The sequence below is a fragment of the Melanerpes formicivorus genome, unplaced genomic scaffold, assembly GCF_026170545.1.
Source record: "Melanerpes formicivorus ecotype bairdi unplaced genomic scaffold, bMelFor1.0.p_v2 SCAF_6, whole genome shotgun sequence".
Classification (NCBI taxonomy): domain Eukaryota; kingdom Metazoa; phylum Chordata; class Aves; order Piciformes; family Picidae; genus Melanerpes; species Melanerpes formicivorus.
This window is the reverse complement of record NW_027142358.1, coordinates 3,590,899-3,604,350: the sequence shown is the minus strand read 5'-3', so window position 1 is coordinate 3,604,350 and position 13,452 is coordinate 3,590,899. Positions and strand designations below refer to the sequence as shown.

The 13,452-nt window shown below is 43.5% G+C and overlaps 1 protein-coding gene across 2 annotated transcripts in view; it reads left to right on the top strand.

The window, feature by feature from the left end:
- Positions 1-13,452, top strand: part of TECTB (tectorin beta) — a 49,056-nt gene that overhangs the window by 20,509 nt on the left and 15,095 nt on the right. Inside the window, exon 1 of one of the 2 annotated variants that reach the window (XM_068139382.1) lies at positions 5,592-5,683. The exons of the other annotated variant lie outside the window; for it this stretch is intronic. The gene's annotated coding sequence lies outside the window, so the exon portion shown is untranslated. Of the gene's footprint in view, positions 1-5,591; positions 5,684-13,452 lie in introns of those variants that run through there. 2 annotated transcript variants of the gene reach the window in all.

Sequence of the window (13,452 nt, the reverse complement as noted above, 5' to 3'; positions counted from 1 at the left end):
TCACCCAACACCATCTTATCAACTAAACTATGGCACTAATTGCCCCATCCAGACTCTTCCCAAACACCTCCAGTGATGCTGACTCCACCACCTCCCTGGGCAGCACATTCCAACGGCCAGTCTCTCTTTCTGGGAAGAACTTCTTCCTAGCATCCAGCCTAAACCTCCCCTGGTGCAGCTGGAGACTTTGTCCCCTTGTTCTGTCACTGGTTACCTGGGAGAAGAGACCAACCCCCACCTGACTACAACCAGGGTCATTTCAACAAGAACTGCAGAAGACATGCCATTATATCACAGGAGAATTCCTGGCTTCCCTGTGACATTCCATCAAGAAAAGTCTCAGTTCTGAGCCTTGCTTTTTACTCCTGTTTGGGTTTGTAAGAACAGCACAGGGAGTAGAAATTCCACACAGGGGAGGCAGCTGGCGGACATGACAGACTTCCAAACATTGCATAGTTAATTACAGCCCTGGAATCACACTCAATTGATAGTGTGGGCCAAACAGATTCTGTGTTTGTTAATTGCTTGTTGCTAGGTTAATGTTACTTTTGTAGTGGTTAGAAAAGGTCTGACTCAGAAATGAGCCACCACAGGAATGACAAGCATGTCAAACTGGAAAAAAATGCACTGGTCTTTCCTGATGCAGATCCACCAGGTGGTAAGGCAGTGAAAATGAAAGGGACTCTTACAGCAGATAAAATATGTTATTAAGCTCATGCTTAATTAGGTATCTATTAGACATGAGCACCACAGAATCTCATGGGGTACAAAACCAATGAAGTCAGGTCCACTGTGCAAAGAGTTCAGAAAGACCAGATCCTTCTAGAGCTGAGAACCTGAGTGAGCAAATCATCATTCTCTCTGCACTGTTGATTCATATATCCGCAGGTGGGTGTCTAGCTAATGGGGGTACTTACACCCACAACTGAACACTTGCATGCCATCCTGATTGAGGATAATACAGCTACACAGCATCATACCCTCACTGAAGAAAAACCCACACCCCTCCATGGTAATTTTCTGGTCTGTGTTAACAGCACCTTCTCCCATTGCTCTGTGGGAGAGCAATCCCAATCTGTGCTAATATAGCCTCCCTTCTTATTCCTTTCTCTCATTCACTTCTCTGCTTGTATTTTGGTTGCTTTTCAAAGTTTTTAAAAAACAAATGCTATGCAAAAGCTGTGTTAGTGCAATGTTTACCCAGCAAAGTCAGGAAATGGCAAAAGCTACCTGGTGTGCAGAGATGGGGGAGAAGTGCAAACAAGAGCAGTCATGCCAGACACTTTCAGAAGCATAACCAAAGGCAGGGACAGAGAGACCACGACAGATAAAGTTAGTTAAAATGTCCTGTCCTAAGCACTGCAATAAGGCTCAAGGGATACTCATGTACATTGTTGCCAATCTCAAGAGACAAAAAATATGTTTAAATTTTCCCTTGCATTGTGTAAAAGAAAAACTTTTCACATCAGATGCAGCTATTCCCTAGTAGGAGACTTTTGGCCACAAAACACTGTCTAGACCTCCTAAAAGTATCTCTCACTTTAGGGCAGAAATAAAAGCAGGATGCAGAGTCTGACTGTTCTTCCACTCCCTATCAGCTGCTATTTGGCTATTTAGAAACTCATTAACTTCCCCAGGAGACCTTGCCCTTAATTAGTGGTTTGACTGATCACCCTGCTCCTTTCTCCTTCACCTCTGCCTCTTGGAACCTTCCACTGTGGTTAAATGAAACCCTATTTTTAAAATGGAATTTTTTGAGCTGTCAGGATCTGCACACAACTGTTAAATTCTGTTCTGCCTCAGAGCTTAACAGACCACTCCAGAATTCTCCAGCTTGATTTGACACCCTAATCCTTTGTGTGTATGTGCATCACTCTTAAATCCCTCCCCAAACCAGGGTCTGTAGTTTCCCTTCCTTTGCCCTTTGTACAACATAATATTTTTAACTGTGATTGAAATGTCACCAGGGCCATTCAGCCAACTCTAAAACTGATGCCAGTCCTGCAGTCTTTTTAACACAGTGAGAAGGAAAGGAATGAAAAATTGACTCATTCCATCTTCCAAAATTATAGTATGTTTTGCTTGTAGATATGTACCCACAAGCTCCACAATGATGACAAAAGAACTTATCAATATGATAGAAAAACCTCTTCCTTTCATTTCTGTCTAAATGGATATGGTTAGCAATGCTGAGTTCAGTAAGTATGGGAACTGAAAGATAAAGTGCAGAAAGCAAAATGACAAAAGTTGTGATTGCAAAGCCCAAGCACAGTCTCATGCAGGTTGTTACACAGTTTAATACATGTGATCAGCTTATGCCAAATGGTTTTTATTTCCTGAATTTCTTCCAATTTCTCACAGATACAATCCACATTCAGCACGGCTGTCATACCCCGAAATTAATCTCTTTGGATGACTGGACATGGGTTGCACTGGTGCTCAAACACAGGTGCACTCAGAGTCCAGCTAAAGCCATCCTCTTCCCAGCAACTGTGATAGTCCTTATTCCCCAAAATGAGGGGAAGTGTTGTCCTTGCACATGAACTATCAAAATTGTCAGTCCAAAGGCTATACAGTAGTAATACTACTCTAACATCTCTCTAATTAATATAATTACCATAAATGCCACTTAAAGACTCTTATCTTATTGTGGATATGCACACAGATCTTCCACTGGCATTACAGGAAGGCAAACTGAAGCCATCATAATTCATTATCATGATTATATATTAATGACAACCCTAGAATTTTTTTTCCAAAACAATGTTTGAAAAACATCATCACTGCAACAACAGAAATCCCAGCAGGAGTGAGGATAGCAATCTCCTAAGGTTATCCAAGCTGGAGCAATTAAATTAAATTGTAATCAACAGATTTCTCAGCTCAAAGACAGCCTGGTGAAAATAATGAAGTATTTGTAACAAAATCTGATCCCATGACATCCAAGGAATTTCTTCATATTATGTCTAAGGGAGGCATGAGGCTACAAGGCCCATTTAAAGCAAGAATCAGTAGCTTATTAAAAATGTTCCTGTTCTGGCATTGTTACCTTGAGTAGTCACTTATTTACCAAACTTGAGCTGCAGCTATGCTCCAACCACTGTTTAAATATTTCCTGAATTCTATTGCTGTTTTCCTTAGGGTTCCATATATGTGTGTGCCCAAACCACACTTGTCTGTTTCCTGCTTTCTCACACTATCACAGTATCATAGTATCAGCAAGGTTGGAAGAGACCTCAAAGATCATCGAGTCAAACCTGTCACCACAGACCTCCAGTTCTATATTACAGAATCACAGAACTGTCAGGGTTGGAAAGGACCTCAAGGGTCATTTACTTCCAACTCCCCTGCCATGGACAGGACACTTTCCACTAGATCAGGTTGCCCAGAACCACATCCAGCCTAGCCTTAAAAACTTCCCACAGGTGGGGCTTCTGCCTCTGTCCTTTGTGGCAGAGTTTCACTCATACACTCAGGCCATTTCTATTTCTTGAGAACCAGTCTTTACAAAGAAACACAAATAGGTGGATGTTTCCCTCCTAAGTAAATGTTTCTCTTCCTAAGCAAAGATCCTAAGCACAAGAAGTGCTTCCATCTTTGTAAGCATAACTGATCAGATTTCAGAATTGGCATCCCAAAGAACACTGCAATATTCCCCATTTCATTCTCTGAAGAACTTGGGTGAGAAGTTGAAATAATGAACTCTAAGAAAATACTGATATATCCTATAGGTAGACTGTCCTGATGGAATGGAGCATTATCTACTTAGCAGTTCTCTTTTTTAACAACTTAGGGGCAGCAGATCATCTTCAGAGTGAACACTGCTTTTCTGACTGACCTTCTCTGGCAATGTTCTCAGGGCAATGAATCTAAATTGCCCTCAGAAATGGTAGAAGCTCCCTCTACTGGAGGGTGAAGACCAATCTGAATCAGAATCAAAGAATCAATAAGGTTGGAAAAGACCTCAAAGACCATCAAGTCCAACCTGTCACCACAGACCTCATGACGACTACTAAACCATGGCAGCAAGTGCCACGTCCAATCCCTTTTTGAACACCTCAAGGGACAGTGACTCCACCACATCCCTGGGCAGCACATTCCAATGGCTAACAACTCTCTCTGTGAAGAACTTTCTCTTCACCTTGAGCCTAAACTTCCCCTGGTGCAGCTTAAGACTGTGTCCTCTTGTTCTGGTGCTGGTTACCTGGGAGAAGAGACCAACCTCCTTCTGGCTACAACCTCCCTTCAGGTAGTTGTAGACAGCAAGAAGGTCTTCCCTGAGCCTCCTCTTCTCCAGGCTAAACAATCCCAGCTCCCTCAACCTCTCCTCATAGGGCTTGTGCTTGTGGCCTCTCCCCAGCTCATTGCCCTTCTCTGGACACGTTCAAGAGTCTCAATGTCCTTCTTAAATTGAGAGGCCCAGAAATGGACACAGTACTCAAGGTGTGGCCTAACCAGTGCTGAGTATATGTGATGGGCTCAACCACCTTATTGTAAAGCAGTCTCACTGCAGGCAGCTTCACTGGAAAAGGTAACTTGTCAAAGATAGAGTTAGTTTTTAAAAAGCTCTTCTGTGTGAAACTCAAAGTGCAATAGATTTATTTGGCAAATAGAGATGGAGAAGTTTCCAGGGTGGAGTAACAGTGGAATGATGACCATCAGTTGTGCAATCCTGAATACCACTAGGTTTAGATTCCTAAATAACTTCTTTTGAAATTTTGAATTAGCCATCTGAATCACTTTAATCCATTTTTTAAGATGTATTTAGGTGCCCAGCCTCTGCTATGAGGACAGACTGAGGGAGTTGGGGCTGTTCAGTCTGGAGAAGGGAAGGCTCTGAGGAGACCTTATTGTGGCCTTCCAGTATCTTAAGGGGGCCTATGAGAAAGCTGGGGAGGGACTTTTTAGGGTGTCAGGTAGGGATAGGACTGGGGGGAATGGCAAAAAATACAAATGGGTAGATTCAGACTGGATGTTAAGAAGAAGTTCTTCCCCATAAGGGTGCTGAGACACTGGCACAGGTTGCCCAGGGAGGTGGTAGAAGCCCCATCACTGGAGGTTTTTAAGGCCAGGCTGGATGTGGCTCTGAGCAACTTGATCTAGTGTGAGGTGTCCTGGCCATGGCAGGGGGATTGGAACTAGATGACCCTTGAGATCCCTTCCAACACTAACAATTCTATGATTCTAGAAACAGGAAGATTTGAATAAAATAGCTATGTCATTTAAAAACAAAACAAAAGTAAAAATTAACACACAGTGGCCAAGCAGAACAAGCTATTAGCATTACAATAGTCAGCCACATACATAAATCATCAGCATCATTGATCTCTGTGGCCTTTAGTCCTGATGGCTCTTTTCCCAGGGCACCTAGGGCACTTTGTCCAGAACATTAAATCTAAAAGATAACTATTGTAGATAACACAGGTATATGCAGCATTTAGACACAAATATCAGGGAATGTCAATGCACAAGAATTATATTGTCCACTAGCCAGGATGCCCCCAGCTTTGGCATGGACAGACAGATAACAGATAACAGGACCAGAGAAAATGCTCCTTCTTGTGTGATCTGTGCAAAATGAGCATCAAGGACAATCCATGCATCAGGGAAGGCTGGGGCAGGTCCCCTTGCACACTGAGCCATGGAAACATCCCCAAAGAAGGCAGAGCAATTAAATATCAAGGTACAGTTTCCCTTTTCCTCCTTTGAGCTTCTGGGGCCTCTGAGCAGCAAAGCTTCCCTGTATTTCAAGAGAGCATAGTTAGACCAAGAGAAAAGTGTCCAGGCTGGCTATGATAGTGCAGTAACACAGGAAGCATTTCTTTCTCTTTGAGTGGTAGTGATTGAAAAAGCTGATAAAGTGCAAAAGCCTGCACACAACCTGGGGTCACAGCAACAGCCTGATGCCAAGGACCCATGTTAGCTGACCACCACTGACTGCCCAACGTCAACTACTTTCTCCTGCTTGTAGAGCCTTTCCTGGCTGATGGCTTAGTCTGGTGAGAGGACAGAGGCAGAAGAGTGATCAGGAAACCACCACTGAAACCCTGCACAAAGTGAGGGAGTGTTGAAAGGAAATATTTACCAACAACACCTCATGTACAAGCATATTCCAGCAGCATAGACAAAGTCATGAAGTGAAAGAGACTGTAGGAACGTCAGTGTTTGCTGAGCTCAATGGAAGTGGTAACAGAACAGAAGGGTGGTGGGAGAGGAAACATTAAAGGAGGTGTGAAGATGAGAAGGCAGCTTGCAATACCAGAAGGTGGCATTACATAGTAACAACTGCAGACAATGCGATTTTGCTGACATATTGGACAGACTAAGGGTTGCAACTACAGGAGGAAAATGAAGGCTAGAAACTGGAGAAATGAGCTGGCACAGAGATTTTCCACGCTGAAAGAAAGGGGACTGAAAGGTTGGAGGTCACTCTGTCACAGGGGATCTCAGCTCAGCTGGCTTCTGACAGGAGTTGAAGGAGAATGGGAAGATGTGGCATTTGTTGTCCTGGAAAGGAACATCTTTCCAAACTAGTAGTTCCTGGCCACAGGATTAAGGCTTGGAAGAGAACTCAATCATGTCTGCATGACTGAATTTATTTCACTCACATCTGCTCTTCCTGAGCACTGTAGGTTTTGACCTATTCTATTTTGAATTACCTCATAACAAATTATCTACATTATTAGTTAATGAATGTGGCCCCAAAGATTGAAGGAAATTATGTTTGCTTTCCTATGATTGCTTGCTCACCATATTGAAACAGGCACGCTAAATAGCAATTATTATGGCTAATGCAAATGATCAGAACAGGCCAATGAAAGATCCAAGAGATAAGGACATGCTGGAACGTGTCCAGAGAAGGGCCACGAGGATGATCAGAGGGCTGGAGCACCTCTCCTATGAGGACAGACTGAAGGAGTTGGGGCTGTTCAGTCTGCAGAAGAGAAGGCTCCGAGGTGACCTAATTGTGGCCTTCCAGTATCTGAAGGGGGCCTACAGGAAGGCTGGGGAAAGACTTCTCAGGATCTCAAGTAGTGATAGGACTAGGGGGAATGGAATGAAGCTGGAGGTGGGGAGATTCAGACTGGATGTGAGGAGGAAGTTCTTCACCATGAGAGTGGTGAAGCCCTGGAATGGGTTGCCCAGGGAGGTGGTTGAGGCCCCGTCCCTGGAGGTGTTTAAGACCAGGCTGGATGAGGCTCTGGGCAGCCTGATCTAGTGTGGGGTGTCCCTGGCCATGGCAGGGGGGTTGGAACTAGATGATCCTTGTGGTCCCTTCCAACCCTGACTGATACTATGATACTATGACAAGGCAGCACTCAGAGGAGTGTGAGGTTTCTTCACCAAATTTCATGTGAGTGAGTCACTTTGCTTTTCTGTGTCATGTGCTGCCTGTGTGTAGTACACCACTAACACCATCTCCTGGCCAGTCAGCGCCTGGAGTTAAAAGCTTTATAAAGGTCTCAGAGTCTGCAGTGAAAGGTATTACAAACACAGAAAATACTCTCTTTGCCATATCTTATATGCCTTGATATTCATTGACTTGACTTATGCCAAAATAACACCACCCACTCCCCACCCTGAATTATTTGCAGGGTGCAGGCATTTCAACTACTTTTTTTTTTTTTTAATCTTTTATTTATCCCAAAGTTTATTTATTCCAGACAGATGTATCAGAATACTAAAAAGATCAGCTACCATTTTCCCAAACCAACTATTGATTTGTGCATATTTTGCTTTGGAGACCTGTGAGGAAAAGGACCCTGATACTAAGGAAAAGCCTGGGAAAACCTAGCTTTCCCCAGTGTTTCAAGTTCAGCACATCAAACCTGACCACAAGTCTGAAAGACCATTACTGTATTTTCTCCACCTTTTGCTGTCAAAGATTCAGCATTCCCTGTTCTTTTTGCTCAATGTTTAGATATCAAGAACATCCAGAGATGCAATGAATATGACGTCAGGAGGGAGGGGACAGGCTCTTCTCACTTGCTCCCTGTGATAGGACAAGGAGCAATGGATGGAAGCTGCAGCACAGGAGGTTCCACCTCAACACAAGGGGGAACTTCTTTACTGTAAGGGTCACAGACCACTGGAATAGGCTCCCCACAGACGTTGGGGAGTCTCCTTCTCTGGAGACTTTCAAGGCCTGTCTGGATGCACTCTGCTGTGAACTGACCTAGATTGTATGGTCCTGCTCTGACAGGGGGATTGGACTTGATGATCTCTTTGGGTCCCTTCCAAGCCCTGACATTCTGTGAATAACTCTTCAGCTTTATGTGCTTTTGGTACAGGCAAGCAGCCAATAGACTGTTCACTGATTGGATTTATCCAGTTGTTTTCATGCATTTTAAATAAGGCTTTAACATCATCTTGATCTTTCAAAATCTTATATGTAGATGTCCAAAATATGTCCTGGTTTTGCTGGGGCAGAACCACAGACCAACCATGGGGCTGCAGGCCATTAGCAGCTCTGAGTCATCCAGGACAGCTGACTTGAGTTGACTCACAGGTATATCCCAGACCATGAGCCTCACACTCGGTATAAAGGGGGAAGTTTGCCTTCTGCTTAAGCTTGTCCGCTCCTTACTTCTTTCCTTCTCTTGCATTTGATGACTGCCTTCCTGTATATTGTGCTGGGCTAAGTATAATTTTGTATGGACACTGGTATACCAGGTTGGCTACTTCACTAAATCTGGTTTTGTTTCAACCTGTGAGTCTCCCTTTCCTAATTTCCCTTCTCTGCTGGGGAGGGGTCATCAGGTGATAGAGCAAAAACCACAGATATGGCCTAAATGTAGAAAGCATGTTGAAGAGTTACCTTGAGAATTGCACAGGGGTTATTGCTCATATGTCACCTGGCCCAGTCACCTTTCATTTCAAATTTATTCAAGAACTGACTTGCAGCTCAAGGATGATACCTTCTGACCTTTGGCTTTTGAAACTGTATTTCCAGAAAAATATCAGAATCAGTAACCTATTTGTGCTTTTAATTCAGGAACATAGGGTCAACTGCTAATTTTAGCTAATTTCAAACTAAACAAACAGCAGCAGAGCCTCCTGTGTTATTAATAGCACAATCAAGGTGGAGTCTTCAGCTCAGTCTGTCCCAAAGAATTAAGTACTTACAGTGGGTTTCTGAGGAGAACAACTCTATGTATTCCTTGGCAAGTATTCAAATTGTAGTCACAGAATCACCAAGGTTGGAAGAGACCTCAAAGATCATCAAGTCCAACCTGTCACCACAGACCTCGTGACTAAACCATGGCACCAAGTGCCACATCCAATCCCCTCTTGAACACCTCTAGGAATGGTGACTCCACCACCTCCCTGGGCAGCCCATTCCAATGGCTAACAAATCTATCAGTGAAGAACTGTCTCCTCACCTCAAGCCTAAACTTCCCCTGGTGCAGCTTGAGCCTGTGTCCTCTTGTTCTGGTGCTGGTTGCTTGAGAGAAGAGACCAACCCCCTCCTGGCTACAACCACCCCTCAGGTAGTTGTAGTCCTATGGGATTTTCATAGAACTGCTGTGTCCTACTTTCTGGAATAGATTATAGGAAACATTATGTGAATTCTCTTGGTATATTATAATTGCAAACATTTTGCAGATGACCAAATGCTCTGTTCAGCTACCTTGGATTGAAATGATCACTTTCTGCATACTTCATCCAGTTCCATTACTGTGAGCCACACCAGAAGACAGAAGCTGTCATTTTAAAAGCTAGCAAATAGTACTTGCAATCATCAGACAAGATGGCCAAATTGATTTTCAGTGAATAGGTGCAATGACCACAGAAGAAAAAGCAAAGGCATCAACTTTCTCACACTTGTCTATCAGAGGAAGCCTGTGAAAATCTCTGCAGTGCTGTGAATGGGTAGTAACACAGCCATCTCTTGCATTTGGGGCTTCAGTGATGCTTGCTATCTTCTAACAGCATTTGCTATTGGTTCAGTGGTAAAGCAACAAATATATGAATGTCTAAGTTGAATACACTCAAAGCTATGTCTTGTCAAAGTGGTAAGAAAAGCTTTAGGGCATCAGAAGAGGAAAATCCACTGAAGCGCTCAACTGGTGATGAATTGTGAGTCATCAGGTCATCATTAATAAGCCATTAGGCTTATTAGTGGCTTCACTAGTGTAAACTGATAAACAGTAAACTGATAAACAGAGGTAATTCAGGTGGTAAAATAGCCACTGAGATAAGTGTGAGTCCTCTGTTCCACAAGACATGGCCTGGCAGTCCAGGCAATCATCCTGCAGCTTCCCAGAAAGCTTTTCTTATTACCAGGACATACCCACCCAAAGTTTGCTTGGATAGCTTCTCCTCCAAGCTGCTTTATGGTTTCAATGACACAGTGAAAACAAGTGCAGTACGGCCAGCTCAAGAGCCCTACACTGAGCTTTGCCTTTCTGTGGCTCAGTTCCATCATCTGCAAAGCAGAGATAACGGTACTAAAATCATGATAAGCTTTATTATGTTCACTTTACATGCCTAGCACAAGCTAATTAATACAGTTAACTTTGATATATGTAACTCTCAAAGCCATGTAATTCTCTGTAAGAAAAAGATCCCTTTCAGAGCAAGAGAGACTGTCTCCAAGCAGGATGCTATCAGACTGCTGAAAAAATCACAAAGTTTTTAAAATGGGAACACCACCAGTATAAAGGATACAGTGTGCTAAGAAAAATAGGTCTAAGAATGAACTAGCAGGATTATGTAGCTTGGGAAACTAGAACTGTGATTTTAATCAGCAGCTGCTACTGATAGAAGTGCAGAGATTTGTGTTTGATTTGACAGGGCAGCACTACAGATACTGTAGGATTATTTCATAAGGAAAATGAATGGTGGTTAACTCTTCAAAGGATAGGAATTATGGTATTTTTAGAATCTGATCTTTACCAGCCCTTCATGTGTGCAGTCCTATCTGGATTCCACAAAGCAGGTTTGTAAGTCAGCTGGTTCAGACTATTGGAAGCTGGAGACAGGCTCTGCAGCTCAGTTAAGGGCAGAGAGATGTTATGAAGGGATCAGGAGTACTCCAGGCTCCAAGGGCAGCACAGATTGCAAATCTGAGGATATTTTTCTAGGCTTGGGAATGTGAATGGATAGTGGCTCTTCCAAGCCAGGTGACAATCAAGTCCTTTATTGTAATTCTGCATTTCTCCTGCTTCTGAAATTTATCACTTTGCCTCTGCAGTTTTTTTACTTTGTTTTTCTCTTACTTAGCCATAGTTTTCAAATGAGCAGCATACATTTAGGGACAGTTCCTCAGCAGTCAATGCAACTGCCACTGAGGGGCACCAAAGGAGAAATTTGCCTTTAATACGTTTTTGATGCCTCATTGCACTGCAGTCCTTTTTTGTCAGCTTTTCCATAGCAAAGCACATAGGCTGGGTGACCAGCATTACATATGGCCAGAAATCAGGCAGCTGCTACAGTCTCTTTCAAATTTGTTGTGACATAGCCCAGCCCAAGCTGAGAAATATCATATTCCAGCACTTGTGGGACAATGCTCAGAAAACTGAGCATTACTGGAGCAAGAAGAGTGACGGTTATTGCGTCAGAACCAGCAGCCAACCTACAAAGATTAAACTAAATGACACAAAGAGTCCATTCTTCCTTCTTTCTCACCTTTCTCTTAAAATTTCCTGCCCCTCCACCCCTTGCTTGACACTGCCAAGAGATCAAGACCTGTTGTTGAGATAACAAGAACTAAAAGGTTTACAAGGTGTTGTACAGGATGGCGTGGTTGAGATCCAAAAAAGCACTTAAGAACCTCAGAAGCCATTTAGGTCACTTTCAGGTGATTCCACAATGCTGTTTCCCAGCAACATTATTCTGCTACCAAACATTTAATCCATGAATTCTCACCAGAAAATGCCTGCAGTTCTGCTATGGCACATACTGAGTGGGACAGCAGTGCTGATTACAGGTGAACCCAGCAGCCATAGGCAAGGAACAGCTGGAGGAGACACGCCTGGTGGTCAGAGCTCTTGCTCAGGACTACAGGAGACCCAGATGCAATCTTCTCGCCTGCAGAATTCAACCCTATCTCTCCCAAGAAGTGCTCTAGTTTCTATCTAGAAGCTAGCTTTGGGCACTCAATAAATAATTTGAGGGCACTGTGCCAGCTGGAATGGGCTCAGCCACAGGTCTTGCAGAGCATGCAGGGGTGCTTAGACTTCCAAGGCAAACAAGAAAATGCAGTGTTCCTGGTTGGCCTCAATTCTGATGCCCACACACAGACACCCAGTGCCATTTCAGATGTCTTTGAGTATCCTGCCTGGCCTCCAGGTCCCACTTCAAAAGAGCATAAGTCTTGTTCAGGTCATGTGTCATAGCTATGGATATCTTGGCCAACTTACATCACCTGTTAAGTTAACACATGCCTCACTTAGGCAAATGAATCAGGTGCCTAGCAAGTTTAGGCATCTCCCAATGATGGCAGCCCAAGGACATCTGCCATCTTACATGATCAGTTTCAGTCTTACCTGACCTGTTCTACATGTTTCATGCCTTTATTAAACCAAGCCCAAATACCTTATCCTGCATAACTGGCTAGTCCCAAGACAGCCCATTAAAAATAAATAAATAAATGAAATACACCAAAGCAAGCACTTACCCACACAAAGGCTTCAAGGAAACTCAGCTGGAAACAGATGTTTTGTACCAACACAGTAGTGAACTCCAGGCTGGAGTCTGCAGGAGAAGCTTCTGCAGAATATTACTGTGAATAGGCTGGCAAAGGTAAATAGTAACAGGATCAAGCATTCGAAAGAACACAAAATATGAGTATTTATTTCATCCACAATTCTGTGCTCGTCAAGATGTGCTGTTGTAGATGTCTGTGTGAACGTCTTGGACAGCAGAAATGTCAAGAGGATGCTTCCTCAGCTGGGAGTCTGCACTCACCCACACCCCAGGGAGTGCATGTAACAAGAGCAGAACTGTCTCTCCAAGTGTATGGCTGTAGGTAATTGCTGGGAAGTTATGATTCAGTGTTGCATAGTTAGACAGGTGATGCATAAGGAAGTTTACAGCAGTAGACCATCTCCTCCAGTGGACCAAACTTCCATTTCTGATTTTTATGTGACTCCCCCTTCCACAAACCTGATTTCCTCTGATTTCTCCTGCTTCTGGTTTATTTGATGTAGTTATGGAAGAACATCAGCCACCTGAGGACTTAGGGTGCAGGGTGTCTGTGGGTCCCAGATGATCTGTAACCCACCTGCATGGTTCTACCCCCTGCTTATAAGAATAGGATAGAATCAGAAAACCATTTAGGCTGGAAAAGAACTTTAAGATCAAGTCCAGTCAACTTAAGTCTGCCAAGTCACCACTAAGCCATGTTCCTAAGTGCCACAGCTACAGATCTTTTAAATACTTCCAGGGATGGTGACTCAGTGGTGCTGAAGTGAGTGGCCAGCCACGTGCCTTGAGTAACTAACTATT